Genomic DNA, 16,607 nt, shown 5'->3' with positions numbered 1-16,607 from the left:
GCCACATGTGGGCCACAGAACAGCTGAAAGGAGGACTGATGTTGAAGATGCTTACTCAGTGATATATTGGGGGATGATTTTTCATCCATGTGATATAAGCAAAGTTTGCACATCCATTACACTATTACAAATGGAAAATGCAAATTAGCCACATACTCCATGCTTCTGTATTCTATTGCTATCTTGAAAGCGTGGTAAATTTATAAGATTATTTGAGGAAATAAGGAGTTCCTATATGCCCAGAAATGGTTTTGCTTTCAACTGTAAAATATTTTTAAAGACACTGAAACAGAATAAAACAGCCTATCAACTAAACACAAAACATTCAAAATAACCCCAACCCTTCAGGGAACTGTTTATCCAGTTTCATAGCATATCATACCTACACAGCTAACCCACAACCACCCACAAACCATCTTCTGGTTTCAAAGTATGTTTCCATAAAATTAAGGTCTCTTTAAAGGATGTTTCAAGCATCTTGCCAGTCTCTGATCTGATCTGTCTGGTTAATCAACAAACAAAAATTGTTCTTTCCTTGACTGCAAAGACAGATCCTATATTACTTATGTCTTGTTAGGAGATCCATTACACTAGAATCTCCCATCGCTGTCTTAATATCTCAGGTCTGCGTCAGATTTTTTTAAAGATTCTCAGAATCTTTAAGATTTCCCTATTAGCCTCACTCTCAGCAACAAACTCCCAGTTTTAACTAAGCTATACTAGAGGTCCATTCTTTTGGTTTGTGAAAGACTCCAATTATGTGGAATAACTAATGAGATATCCATTTAATCTGATTAAACACAGCCATTTTTATTCCCCATATGCCTTTCCATTTCTAGGAATCAAGCACTCTAGCTAAAGAGAATATGTGTCTCTGGGAGAATAGCAGTGCTTCTTTTTCAGTCTGGTATTATGAGGCAGGAGTCATTAGAAATGACAAAGTTCCTCTCTGAAGGGACACCTACTCCTACAAAAGCAACCAGTGATGTTTGTGGATGACTTTCTGTGGCCAGCTTGTTTCTTCCTTCCCATGTCCTGGCCTGAGACAAGGTTCTGTACATAAGCTTGAAATTGGCAATTACCTCCCGGTTCTTCTAGGCACTGAGCATCCTCCCCAAAATGCTGAGTCTCCTGGAGTGTTAATGACATCAGTGGGAGTGAAGGAGCTCAGTTCCCCACAGGGCTGAGGCGCAGCTTCTTTCACTGGGGATTTCAAGTCCTGTTTATTCCTACAGATTTTCATGCCCTATCAGTCCTTGAAGGTGACACAGGAGAAAACATGATGACAACAGGGCATGACAAATCTCAGGGAAGATTTTAATGTAAATACTCTCCCGTGAAATGTAGATATTATTGGAATAACCTGAACAAATCAAGAAATTGGCTGGCAAGGGCACAGCATCATTATCACATTGCAATATCTTCAAGGAGAAACTGTATAAGGCCTCTTATAAGATTTATTACACTTCTGAAATGAAATAAAATATTAGACCTCTAATTTTTTTTTAGTTAAATTTCATCTGTAACTCCCTACATTCCTTCTTCCTGCCCAATGAATTAGCCTTTATCATATTTTTGTCTGAGATAAAAATGAATGATTTGCTTTTGATTAAAAAAAAAAATAATAAAAGAAAGAAAGAAAAAGAAACCTTCTGCCTAACTTTGAACTATGAATCCGCCTTGGCGCTCTCATTAAAAACTCCCTAACTTTTAATTGCAGAACACACTCTCTGCTGTCCCCAGACTGTGAAGTAAAACTCTGGGCAGTTACTCAAAGGAAAAATGGGGAAAAAAATCAGCATTACCATTATCATAACTTAAGACGAAGGTGTGCTGTGAGTGCATTTATTCAAGTCGGAAGTTGCAAATTTCTGAACTTTGTTCCTTCACTGAATCCCTTGACTGACTTTTGATAAATGGTATTCATTCTTCACCTCATTTCACCAGTAGAAAATTTCTAGTAGACACTCTGCTAGAGTATTATATATGAAATTAGTCCTAGAGCTTTGAATTCATATTTGTAGGAGCAAACAGCATAATACTGTGCAAGACTGTTGGAAGAGAAGAAATCTTCAGTCACTGGAGCAACATTCTTTGCAGGACTTTTCCCAGTACTACCCTTTGTGTGTAACAGAAAATAGTAATGGTGGTAAGGTTCCAAATTATAAAGTAAATGAACTTTTAAGAAAATATTTTTCTACTGTTTTTCTCCACTTACTTCATTCAAAAAATCAAATACAACAAAGACAAAATGAAGGTTTATGCAGAAATCTCTGTGCAAAATTTCACCAATATTACTGGATTCTTGAGCTGCCGATGAGGAACCTGATGGCAATTCAGAAAGGAAAATTTTCTGAAAAACAAGATGACAAACAACTTGGGAAGTTAGAGAATGAAGTGTTGTGTGGGGGAAAAGAAAATCTCTTTGAATGAGTCATGAAATGCTCTACAGAGCAGAACTTTTACATATATACTTGAAAATTAATATTTTTCCGTGTTTCTCAGGATATTTCTGATTCAGTCTAATCTACTTACAGTTCAACAAGGAGTACATAAATGCTGCCATTGTATTCACAGATAATGCCATCCAAAGTACTGCAGAGGGATTTGAGAGCACAAGAATACAGGGTGAAATGAAACGGTCGGAATTCAATGGCTGCAGACACAAGGCACTGAACCTATCTGTGACTCTGCTTTTATGAGGTGGCTTTGGATTTTAGGCTAAACTTAGCAATGGAGAGGTTCCCTTTTTATGCAGAAAAAAAGTTGAGAGTGCCTCCTTTGGCACAACTTTATGAATGATATGGATAACCCTGGAGAATCTTGTTCTATAGAAAGGGCAAGGAAACTGGCTGGTTAGGCAAGTGACTCCAAGAAGGCGGCAGGAGTGGGAAAGATGATAAAAGAAGAGGTTTCTGAAACTCAGAAAACAAGAATTAGATGCCATCACATGATGTTAGAGCAAGCATTCAAAGAAATGTGGGGTTTTCTTGGCTCCCTGGACTTCTCTACAGCCAGCCCTGAAGTATGACACATTGAAGAAACAGAAAACCAAGTGATCAAGAGCTGGATACCATAAGAAGTTTACTGTAAGCAGGTTGGCACTGGTTTAAACTGAGCAAAAAGCTACTCAGAAAGATAGAATATGGAGGTTCTGTTGTAGCTGCAACAGCATTTTCCAAATGACCAAGTAGGGTTCATTTTACCAAGCAAATTTCCCTGAATGGAGAAAGAGGATGCAAATCTGTCAGAGCAAACATGAAAACAAGCATGATGGGGAAAGCTGTTTGCTAGGAACCACACATCCTTTTAGATTCTTTGAGGTCCCCTGTCTGCCTCCAGGACTCCCAAGAAGCTGCAGACAGGATTTTCACATTTCATCAGTCTTAATACAAGCATCTATGAGCTTGTCATTGATGAACTTGCAACAGTTTCACCCCCAGTGATGTATGAATACTTTAAGGACTACTTCCCCCGGGAAAATGCTGATAGATCTACTTAAGACAGAATCTGAGGTTAGCACCAACAATTATGTTGTCACATAGATAAGGAATGTTAAATGCTGGCTGTGCCCCAGATTGGCTTACTTTATTTCTGTACTTATCTCATTTTTAGCAACCCTTCTAAATCCAACTATTAAAATGAATCAAAATACCATGGGCTCACAAGGTCATTCCCTAACATTTTCTGCAGTCATTTTCAACAGGTTAAGGCATATACAGGTTTATCCACAGGGTCCCAGCTGAAGAAGTACTTTGTGTTGTAATTAATCACATGGAGCCAGTACACAAAGCCAAGCATATGTGGGTCCAGCTATCACTATAATATGGACTTGTAGACACCGTACTTTCAAACAGCCACCAGCAGAGCTAAGTGTAACAGCACAAATCTAGCAACAGAAGGGGGATAGGATTAAAAATCTTTAAGAAATCCATTTTTAGCTCTAGGTTTGTTTAATCATTCATTACTCTATATAACATCACCAAGACACCTTATTGACTATATTGATTTAAAGCATTTTGTTAGATATTAAAAAGTCAGTAAAAGTAGCATGAGATGGTTCAGCCACAGCCATATGGGATTGTTATTGAAACCTGGGAAACAGAGTTGCAATGTAAGCAGTCAAGTCAGATAAATATGTCATCGCTTTCAGGCATTGTTTTGTAGCATTTACCCTTCTCCTTGCTGCCCTTACTCCTCATTCCCCAAAGGCCATTTGTGGATACTTAAAAAATTCAGACTATGGCCCCGTTTCTTATGCAGACACTTAGAAAAGTGGAAAAGGATATTGCATTGTGGAAGCCATCATCACCTGTGGGAGTGACAGCTTTGGGCAGCAGGTCAATACTTTGTTGGCTGTGAAATCAGCAGAGAGAAAAAGACCAACTCCACCCTGGAATGAGTCAGAGCAGTGGTCAAAGTGCTGCTTCCACCTTGAGTCCCCCTCTGGAAGAATCCATTTGTCTCCATTAGTAGTCCATGGAGCCCAGGGAAGCAAACCTTTTCATTGATACTGCTCCATTACCTAGTTAAAAAGTAAGTGGTGTGATCATACATTCTCTCCTCCTTCTGCTCCCTCCACATTTTTTATTAGCAGTGTGTTGCAACATCAAGGCAGATTACAGGACTCAGAAAAGGCTACACAATGCAGAAAAGATGCATACTACTCAAATCCACATTTTTAAGACTAAATTCAGCTTTCAGTATTTAATTCCCCATGTTCCAGAACATAATCCAGTGGTCACTAAGAGGGAACATTTTCTGGAAAAATTTATGGCATAACTGTTCTGCAAGCTTAGTTTTGCTTTCTTCTGAAGCAATTGGTATTAATGTACACAAGAGATGGGCACAAAGCACCTGACTTGTTTCAGTTTGTTAATCTCCATTTTCCTGATTAATGTGTGATTCTGTATTTGATGGCTTATGATCAACAGTGTAAAATAACATAGCAATCCATATTTTCCTGTGCCCGTGGCAGTGATCAAAATGTGCCCAACTAACAGCATTTCTTAGCCTTGACCTATCCAGGTATCAGATGAGCTGTACCTTTGTCAACAAGTGCTTCCTTGCAAATACCATGGAGCCAGGCCCCAAGTGCAGGAACTCACTTTCATGTTGGCTGAATTTTGCCCATTCATTTAATTGACCAGAAAGGGATTACTCCCACTGTGGAGATAAGAGGTCTGGAGTCCAAGGAAGGAGCTTGGCATTGCCGCAAGGAGATTACATCTCACACAAAACAGAGTTATAGCACACCTTGTCTCAGTATGTACAGGGAGTAAAGCATTTGTTGTGCTTTGCTCAGCCACTCTGGCATTACAGTCCTGGTATGCAAAAATAAAAGTGAAGTCATCAGGGAAGTCATAATGAGGGGCTCTGGTGACTAACTCCAGAGTCTCCCTAGGATACTCATTTGTCATGGGACTTGTTCACAGATAAATGGATGGCAAAGTAGCTCATGGTCTCTTGTTTCTTTAAAATGCACTTGCCACAGAAAAGAAACAAGAGATTTTTGGTTTGTGAGAGCAGAGGAAACCTTTTAGGTGCCCAGTTATTTCTCTCTGTCTCTCTCTCTAAAAGAATTATTATAATAATACACAGAAAAAACTATCATTTTCTTCATCATGCTGGCAAGAGGTCATTGCTGCTACCGAGTGCTTTTCATCCAATGATCTCAAATACATTTCACCCTGGAGATGGCAATGTTATTGCAATAAAGGTGTGGAAAAAAACCCAAATAATAAACCCCTATAAACTAGAATAAGCTTTTGCTTATGTAGATTTCAGTTTTATCCAATTCTCTTTCTGTATTTCTGTGAAATTTTACACTGTACATATATTTACATGGGCCCTTCACGTCAAAGATAGTAATAATCCAAAAGAAGAAAATTACATATGCTGATTTTTAAGTAATGAAAAAAGCCTTTGCATAAAATAGTAGGAAAATAAAAAAAGTGTACAACGAGAGTCCAAGAAAGCTGGATTTGTCCAGCTTGAAGAAGGGAAGGCTAAGGAGACACCTTAATTGCTGTGTACAGCAATGTTATGTGTTGGGATAGGGAAGACTAAGCCAGGTACTTCTCAGAGGTGCACAGAGGAGGGATCATAGATTCACAGAATCACAGAATGGTATGGAAGGGGTGGAAGGGACGTCTGAACACCATCTAGTCCAACCATCCCATGCCATGGGCATGAACATCTTGCATGAGATCAGGGTGCTCAAAGTCACATCCGTATATAAGGACATTCACCCCTGCATTTTTCACATGGAAAGGACTCTCTGTTGACTCTGGAAAGATTCTACAGAACGATACCTATGCTGGTGGCAGAAAGAAATGAAGCAAAACCAGGCATTATTACCCCAGCTGTAGCATATGAACCCTGTTTATCTCTGATGGGTAAGAATTGCAGCCAGTGTCACCAAAATTTTATTGCCAGGAAAAAGTAGCTCATATAGTAAGAAAGTTTAAGGACTCAAAGAGAGATCAGAAGATCCACTAGGATTGTATTTCACCAAAATGTCACTCTCAAGAAAATCTGTGCAAGTGCTCTAAGTGCTTAAGTTTGTGGATCCTGAAAGCAGAATGGAGAACTACTGAAGTTTAAGTGAGCTCTTCAGGTAGGTGCTTCTCAAAGGATAAGCTTCTTCTTCAAGAGGCCCATTGGCATTCATTGTCGCAAGACAGAGGAAAGCATCATAAATTATGCATTCACAGACTTCAAAAAGTTCTGAGGAAAAAAATAAGTAAATGGCTGGATGATGAAACAGCATCAAGCTTCAAGCCCAACTCTTCAAAGACTTCTGCACAGCAATTTTCCATGCCGAACTGGAATAAACATCACCCTTTCTGATAAAAGCCACTTCTTGCCCCTTTAGGTATATTTTTGCTTTTTTGAACATGTTGGACAAAGGGACACAAGGAGTTTTGCAATGGTGAAGATGGAGTGAGGATTCATTGTCTTCAGTGGAACTATTTGGACTTTCAACAATTGAGGCAGAGGTATTGATTGCTTTGGCACAAAAGCAGTCACTCCACCTAAGTCTGTTCCTTCTAGTTAGCTAATTCAGAGTTCAAAATGAAGAAATTGCTTTCTGTGGAGTACATATTTCCAGCTTAATTTAGATGTCTGAATTTAGGCACCATGAAAGTATACTCTCTCCTTGTAGTTTAGTGTTGTCAGCCATTCAGCAGCAGTGAGTAGTAATGAGGACTTCCTGAGATCAAGCAGAGGCCAGTCCAGACCATGTTTAAATCAGCTGGTGATTCTGACCAAAAAACATGCTTGAAGAGTCCTACAGAGCAAAGGAATTCAACTCCCAGCCCGTTCTCCCAACCAGGGGACTACCAGAAAACATACAGTGTTCTGACTAGAACAACGAGAACTTTGTCATGTCTCTGTCCAGGCAAAATTAGAGCAACACACAGAAATGTGCTAGCACTGGTGAAAAGGAGTTCAATTATATTTGGCTGACACAAAGCTGCAAACATAATAGTATTTTGCATATGGAATATAGAAAATGGGGCATTATTTTCCTGGGATCAGTTCCCTACAAGCAGTATTTCTTTCACTGTGAAGCAGTGAAAGAAATACTGCAGCTTTGCCTTTCTACCATCTCCTTCCTTCTTCCTTAATTAAAAAGTCCTGTGTGTAGGAAAAAAATCGTATTGTTTAACTTGGTTTCTTGGGACACAGGGTTTCCAACGGCATCCAAATAATGACATTTCTTTAGAGAAACCATCCTCAAATAATTTTTAAGAATAGTATATATGTATTTAAATATATTTATATATAAAAAACTTCTAAGTGACAGGGTGTTTTCTTTCCCCTCACAGGAAGTTTCCTAAAGGCTGCAACATGACCAAGAGTTATGCAGCAGCAGTTCTAAAAGAGGATATGGCAAACTCCTCAAGCCTGAAGAAACCCATCATAGCTTGTGTCAGCTAAGCCTTGTTGGGTTTCTGTGTGTAGGCAGTTCGATACATGAAACTGCTGTCTGCTAAATGGTCCATTCAGCTTCTCTTTAGGTCTGTATGCCCTCACCCACATTGCAGAATCTGAATATGGAACAATGTGTATTTCCTTATTCAGTAAAGAAGGTGTAGGGGGGACACAATCCTTTAACAAGTAGAAGGAAACAGTGAAAGTGCAGAGATTAAAGATCAGAATGCAACTCGATCTCTTAGGAACCAAAAATGAAAGGTAAGTGTGGGCTCAGCTTCTGAAAACCATAGGCTTTAGTTGTAGTTTCTCCTCACATAACTTTTTGTGACTCAGGTCAGAGTCTCAGCTAGGGGAAGTTACTCAGAAAGAAAGCAAATTTCCCATGTCACATCCGAAGGTTAAATTGAAAACTAAGGAATGATTAAAATAATTAGAACAATCCTTCAGAAAAGACAAATCTAATAAAGTAGGGAATTGTGACTCCTAAAAAAAAAAAAAATGGTAAGAATATGAATCATGTAATGAGTAAGGGCGAAATTATCCTAATAGAGACAATCATGTTACTCTGGGAATGATTATGCTAAGCCTCTGAGCATGCCCTGTATAAATTAGTGATTTCCTTAAACCTGAAAAATCTGAAATAAAAAACATGTTTTTGTAGAGAGAAAAATAGGCAAGTGCGGGGGAGGGGAGGGCAAGGTCACATTAATATGGTTATAAATATTTCAAAGCTCTTTGGCATATCCTGTGCTAAGTGCCAGCCCTATTTTACTAAAGGTGAGGATGAGAATCTTGCCAAACCTCAACTCTAGAGGTAAATCTTTGATCATTATTTAGTGCTTGTGGCAGAAAAACAGTAAGACAAAGGCAACAGCCTATCTCTAATTTAATTCAGTAGAAGCCCTAAGGAACAGATTATACCCCTAGGTAAAGGTCTTGCTACTATCTGGCAAATATAGTCGTGAAGGAATTACTTCTCCCCTAGAACAGGAAGGCCACAATATGCTCCATCCTTGCAATGTGGGATGCATGCCACCTCCTCTGCATCAGCTTGGCTGTTAACACTTCGTAACGTCCTACTCACTGCAATCCCTTCCCACTCACAGGGGAGGTGGGAAGCTCCTGATTTCTTCTGTGCAGTGAGCCTAAGATCTAAGGTGTGCATACAATAGCATGGGGAACTCTGTACCACATTAATTTAGATATCATGACCTGAACTTAGATAAAGGGCTCAAGATTGTTCCAAGAAAATCTACATTCACCTTTTTGCTTTCACTTTTATTCAAGAAAACTGTTGTCTCCCTAGCCTTGATCTAAAGTCTCAAGAAATGTAGAGAAACCCTAAAGATGGTGATTATTTTTCTTAAGAAGAGAAGGATCAAAGGAAGTTCAGATGAAATTTGAATTAAAACACCAGGTTGGCTCAGCACTTCAAACTGCAGCACTGACTCCATAACTGGGGCGATGTCTGAAGCAGAGCCAAGCTTGTTTTGCAGAGGCATGTTCCAAGTGAACTCAGAATTGCTGAGCAGACCATTCCAAAAAATGCCACACACCTCCCATGGCAGCTGCTTGGAGGGCGTCAGCCCTCTGCGAGACAGATTGGGTGACAGCACCAAGGGACAGCCGTGGTGTGGAGGCACAGATCTCCCGGCAGGGCACTCAGACAGTGGCAGGGCACTCAGACAGCCTGTTCCAGGCGCCGTGCCTGCTGCGACGACCTCAAACACCCAAACACACCAGGGCGCTGTGCTGCAGCCCCGCATGGCTGAGTCGTGGAAATGAACACAAAGAGCTTTTCTTGTTCCTCCTTTAATTGCTCCAGGGTGCTGCCTGCGTCTGAAATACACAAGCACGTATTGCTTTCTTTTGTGTGAGTAGAATAATAGCATTTACATCTGAGGTGCAGAGCCAAGGGAAAAGGAGGCTCCTCACCCTTCTCCTCCCTCTCAGCATCTTCCATTATTTTCCTACCTGAAAACCATTCATAAAATCAGGACAAAGGAGGTTTTGTAGCTGAAGGAAAATAGCTGCTATGGGCAGATTCACTAATCTTGCTTACTTCAAGTAACATTGTATTTCATGGAGCAACATCAAAATAGCCCAGTAAGACACATTCCTCAAAGAATGTGATATTCAATCATACAGGTGAGGTTTTTTTCCTAGGAGTATAATGAAGGTCTCTTAGACCTTCTTGACATCTTACAAGTCACAGGAGATTTTCCCACAGCACTGGATGTCCCTAACATTTTGAAACAATATATTTCAAAATACTTAAACACTCAAGACAACCCCAAGGGGAAGAGTTTCTCAGAAAGCAAACCAAACTATTAATCTTTACTATGTGACTTAGGAAAAAGAAAAAAAAAAAAAAAAAGATAGGCATCTTGAACCAATTAAAGCCACTTTTCTCTTTTGCAGTCAAAGCCAATTTTTGATACAGAGCTTTTCTTCTATTTTCAACTCTCATTTCTTTCTTGCTTTGGCAGGAAAATATTTTAAGTGATTTTTTTTCTTTATCAAGGGAAAAATGTTTTGCCTCTAATTTCTTCAGATTCAAAACCGATTACACTCAAGCAAAGTTAAAAAAAATCATACAACAACATTTAGGCAATGACAAGAACAGAACTTTTTCTGCTACAAGAGCAAGTTTCTAGAAATTGTGAGAAGCTGAACTGAGAGTATGTCAATAACTTCCGCTGCTACTGCTCTCCTGCCAGAGTTAGGACTGAATGAAATGATACAGACCTTGGGAGCTTTTTAAGTTCAGGAGGCAGAAACTGTGAATTCAAATTCACACCTTCACCAAGATGACATGCCTAGAATAGACAAGCCACACCAGGCTGGACAAAATGTGAGTCATGAGCAGGAGGAGTTAGGACCAAAACTTCATAGCCTACCTCTGACCACTGAAAATCTGAACTTGTCTGTTTTCTCTATCGCAACAGATTTCTGGGAGCACCCTCCAAATTTAGAGTTGTGGTTACCAAAATCATATCAAACTAGATGGTCCCTGGAACTTTCTTCTGTGAAATACAGGGTAGTGCTTTGGTCTGTGTGGTATTATGCCTAAATTGTACAAAGGCACACAAATCTCTTTTCAACACCTGTTTTCCAAGCTGTTAATATCATCTGCTCATACACATGAGGAAAGGTAAGATGCAAACCACTGTAACTAGAAGGGCAGAGGTGTCAGTGAGACAATGTCTTCATAACATTGTGACCTCTGAATTTTGGGTATCCAGAAGCAAGGAGAACCTGCCTAGAGCCAGTACTCGGAATAGTCCCATCCAAATGGTGAGAGATGGTGGAAAGTCCTTTCCATTCTCTAACGGGGAAGGGGTAAGAGACTTGGTTGTACAAGCACCAGCTGATGCTGCTAAACCCCTTGCCACATGTAAGACCTTTCTGGAGTCAGCAGCATGCTGTGCTGATTTGTCTGCCATTTTCATTGCATATGGTGTAGCTTCTTGTATTAAATGTGATTTTTAGAGGTTTGCTTTTGCATTTTGCTGACAAACCCCCCCCACACACACTTTAGTTTTTGTAGAAAGCACTTTTACTTCTTGGATCTACAGAACTATTGAGTGAGTCTTTACTGAAATTGTTTTTGATTTTGTTCTCTTTTATCTTTTTAATGGTATTTCCCACCAAATTGACTTGCAGATGCTAATACTTTGACAACTAAAGAAGCAGGTATGTCTGAGTTGTCATCTTGCAGTCAGCTTTTCCACAGGCAAAAAATCAGTACTTCCCCAATTATTTAACTTTTTGCCTACCTACCTGCATTTCAAAAGCTCTTTAAGACTCTTTTGTGGACATGTAGCTCTAAAGCATTTAAGAAGCTTCACAAGGATTTAGCCATGCAATTCATATAGTCTCTAATAGAAATTATGCTGTTAATTCCCCATGCAATCCTTGGACTTTTCTCTTTTTACACTAGCTGGGCAGTTTGTATTTGCAGAAATGTGGTCAGAGTTATGAAACCTCTTTGCACAGTAACTCACTTTTACAGAACAAGGCCCACACTGGTCTGATCTTTCTATATTAGACTTGATATGTTGTGTCAAGCATTTCAACCTCTAGCCTCCATCAAAAGATAAATGACAGCTGTCTCTGAATTAATGGAACATGAGAGCAGATCACTGCTCTTCACACTGCACCCTATGAAATGTTTAAGTACATGCTCACCTGACCTGACCTTGCTACTTCCACTTTTCCAATTTGCTTTCTGGTGATTGAGAAAGGTGAGAGAAGAGTTCAGCACACACGCAGGATGTTTTAGTCATACACCACTGTGACATCCATCAGAAATTGCCTCTGTTTTTCTAAAATCAAAAAGGTAGTTTAATACAACTTGGTCCTGTTTTAAAAAAAAAGGAAAAAAAAAAAAAAAGCGCTATGATTTTCATAAGATTTTTTCTCCTCCTATTATGTTCAATATTTTTATTAAATATTTTTTGTGAAATACTAGGCCTCCAGTTGTGCTAGTCTGCAAAAATCAGGTGGCATTTCACTGCATATAGCTTAGTAAGTTACCCCACCTCAACTCACCCCCAAATAAGAAAAAAGGATATCAGGAGTTACAGACTTGAAGTGTTTCTGGAACAGTAGGATGAAATTGTATCACTCAAGATTTTGTGTTGTTTTACTTTCAAACAAATTCTTTACCATGTAGCAAACAACCACTTCAACCAGGAATTCTATATGTTCTATGTATAATATATATGGTTTCTATATATGTAGTGTATGGTATTTATGTGTTTACAGTATTAAAAATATTCAACTATTTGTATTATTTTTACAGGTAACAAAGTAAAAGTTTGAAGAAGACCAGCTTAAAAGCAAGACTTAGAAGAGTAGACTAAGCCAGGATGTGTCTCTGAAAACAAATTTGTAATTTTATCCTAATGTCCCACTGTGAAAATAATTACTGTGGGGGTCTTAATTAGGATAAACAGGACAGCAGTAAGCTGTCTTAACACTGTGGTGCAGACTGCAGTGTATCCTTTCCAGTACAGCTTTGGAGGCCCAAGAGGATGAGCCTTTGGGAATACAGATCCCAAAATTGCACGTGGATACCAGCCTGCAGTGATTGTGATGGACAGCTGAGTACAGCAGGATTTGGCAACAGTATGAAGGATGAGAAAAGTGAGTCTTTCAAGATATTCATAAATACACTTTAACAGTAACCTCTGTTTCACAAGCAGGATGAAGGAGATGGACTAACCTGAGACTCATAGTCATAAAAGGTCAGTCTACCAATTGTTCACACAAAAAATGTCATGGTACCAACAGTCCTAATTTTAACATACAGCTGCTACAATGGCTTTCCAAGATGGGTATTTATGTGCTGGACTGACTGGATTTCAATTTCTGCAACATCAGTCATATCCTAATCACTACTACTGAGATAAAGCAAAATAGATCCAATAGATAGGAGAATCAGACATGGAAACTGATATTTTTAGAATAAGGTACCTAGCTTTCTATCTGTGAGGTTCAATTAGGATGTTAAAAAAGGTAGGGATTTGTGCATGTATGCTTCTGTGCATGAGTTTTTAAACAGAATTCTAGATATCATTTTTATTTTGAATTCCACTTTATGGCAATATGAGGAGAAAAATTTCCATATAAATGGAGATATAAGCAAAAAAAAAAAAAAAGTGTGTGGATGAGACCAAAATTAGAATAAAGAGAGAATTTCATTTTTCAGTGATCTGAACTTGACATTTTCATAAGCTTCTCTTATGGTCCATAAGCAAAATAAGAACAGAATCAATGTCTGCTGTTTTTATAGCCAGTCTCAGAGTTTCAATCCAGAAGAATGCCATTTGGCCTCATCAGAATAAGAAGCTGGGTCTGTATGTGCCTCTGATGCCTCTTCTTACTTGCGCTCACCTCCTGAGCATTGCAAGCATACTTCTGAATCATAGAGAACAGGGGTTTTCATCTCTGTTCACAATCTAAGGCTTTTTGCTTTCTCTTTGACCATTTGAATGCAAAACAATATGTATTATTTTTATCCATGTAAGTTTGTCTTGGCTGCTTACATGCAGGTTTTCTGTGAGTGGAGCATGCTAATCACAGTAGGAATACGTATTGAAAGTGCTTAAACGGAGGCTTCCAACATACACAGAATAAGGTACTGGAAGAATACTCTTTTTTTAAGCTCTTTGTATCACTTTATGGTTCCTATGGTCTGTTGTGGTGTGAAGCTCTGCTTCCTCCTTGCCTCCCCCCTGCCCTCTTCCTAATTGCTTTCTGTCAAGTTCCACATTCCAGCAAGGGCATCGTGCAATTGGCAGAAGTTCAAAAGATGCTTTTCAGACCTGGAGTCATTGGCCAGTCCTGGTGTCATTGTCCCCTGAGACCCTCCCCCTCCCACCTGGTTGGTGGCTCACCCATCCTCTCCCTCGCCCCTCCCTGTGAGTTTAAAAGGTGCTGGAAACATGCGGTCAGGGTCTGTCAGAGCTGTACTGAGATTCAAAACTGTGTCACCTTGGAATAAACTCTGGATTTAACCCTCCGGCAGAACCCGCTCTCTTTCTCTTCACCATCGCCTGAACCTTTTCCACTAGAGGTAAACTGAGTTTCTGCTTTGCATGGGCCCATTCCGAGTGCCTGGCTGCAACTGCCTGCGAGCCAAAGGTGTCTCTGAGGAGAAATATCCCCAGCAGTCATCGCTAGCTCAGTGCAATCAATAATGGTCTAGAGAATTGGCCACTTCACCAAAACTACAAACAAGATGCAGTTTTGGCAGTTCTAATGAAGCTAGAACTCAAGACCAGATTCACAGACAAAGATTCAAATGTGACCTGCTGCTCTGTAAAGATCCTTATATTTGAGACAATGGTATGAGTACTAGGTGCTGTGCTACCTGATTAATAGTAACAAGAGAAAAAAAAACCCCAGGAGTACAGTACTTGAAAGCAGAGAGCTGCAGAGAAAAATTATAGACTGCTTTGCTCCTGAGCAGCACCAAATGGAGCTAAAAATTTGTAGCCTGTTTTTATGTATTTGTAGCCTGAAGGAAACCACAGCATTCCATAAACAATATGTGCACAATATCCTGAAATTACATTGGTGGGAATGGCAGCTGAACCACAGCTTAATTCCACAAACACAAACCCTAATAATAAATAATGGAAACATGAGTATCCATACCAAACTAAAGGAACAGTGTCATTTCGAACTACCATGGGAAAGAGTCAAAGGCCTAGCCTAAATCCTGGAGACCAGCAAGTGTCAGCACAGTTTGAAACAAGTAAACCAGATGACTATAACCTGTATTGTCTTTTTCAGGAATAAAAGGGAGGAAGGAAATTTAGACCCACATTCAGTTTTTTAATACACAGCTCTATGCAAGTTCACATTCCAGAGTTTTTTATATCTTTGCAGTAGTTACTAGTGTTTGATTCATTACCAATGCATCATTAAAAAAAGCCTGCAGCAATAGTTTATTTGTGCTCTGCTTTTCCCTCTAGAGCTACAAGCACTCAAATCATTGTGTAAATTTGATTTTTATTTAAATCAAAACTGAAAAACAACCTCAGACACTGAAGTAGGGCTCACTAGATGAGGATGGGCACCCAGGCCTGTTGGAGATTTTCTGCACCACTGGCTTCGCTCAAGTCCCTGCAAGAAGGCACGACTCTGATTCGAGGATGATTTTTAGGTGGAAGAAGAGTAGAGGAAAGAGAAAGAAGATGCATGTGTGTGCCTAGCTTATTGCTCCAGGAGGCATTGATGCATCTGTAGCTACAATTCTTGATAGGGCTGTGCTGGTGGTGGAAGTTTTTTGATCTGCTTTTGTGTCAGTCGCTGTTTGCCATAGGGAGGATCACGAAACTGAGTTCAAGATCTGCTGTACTATGACATGTCTTTCTTGAAGAAAAATTAGTTTCTACCTTTACTAAAGAATGGAAAAAGTAATTTCTGACACTAGGGCAAAGTCGAGAAACTGCTAGCTCTAAGTGTTTAAAATCATAAAGGGGAAACTTTTTTTTATATTCTCATAATTTTCAAGCTGTGAGATATTACATTTATGGGCAATAAAGAACAATGAAACTTTGAGAATGATGAGTGAAAAAGAGGACAGTTTATCTGTTTAGATAAATTGTCCATGCTCCAGCTTTTCACCCCTACTCAGGAGTCTTAGTAAGAATATCCTGTTTAACATTTCCTCACTTGAAGTAAAAACATCATGAAACTGGAGCATTTTCACAGAGGAACAGAAGTCTGTTGTAAGCCACCTAGTTGCCTTTGGAAGGAAAATGAGAGTGAAATTTTGTGAAATGTTATCCTTGTTTGTTTGTTTCTTATTCTGTAATATTAAATAAAAAACTTATTTTCATTTTCTTCTTTTTCAATCACATTTGAGTGGTTTATTTGGGGTTTTTTTACAACCTCAACCCACTTCCTGTGCTATCCCCTTGCTTTCTGATATTTGATTTGGCTATGCCAGTCACCTACCTTGTGTGAACTTTTGACGCTGTCCAGACTTCACAGGGTACTAGTGTGCATCCTCTCTACAACTTGAAAGAGAGTTCCTGCTGGACTCTCATTCAGGAAGCTCTAGTTTGGGTCAGGAGGGTTAGGATGTGCCTGTGGGGGAACCGTTGAAGAAGAGGTGACTCCAACTTTTCCCAGTCCCTTTCAGC

This window comes from Haemorhous mexicanus, chromosome 1, assembly GCF_027477595.1.
Source record: "Haemorhous mexicanus isolate bHaeMex1 chromosome 1, bHaeMex1.pri, whole genome shotgun sequence".
Classification (NCBI taxonomy): domain Eukaryota; kingdom Metazoa; phylum Chordata; class Aves; order Passeriformes; family Fringillidae; genus Haemorhous; species Haemorhous mexicanus.
The sequence above is the reverse complement of the archived record's forward strand: the minus strand, read 5'-3'. Positions refer to the sequence as shown.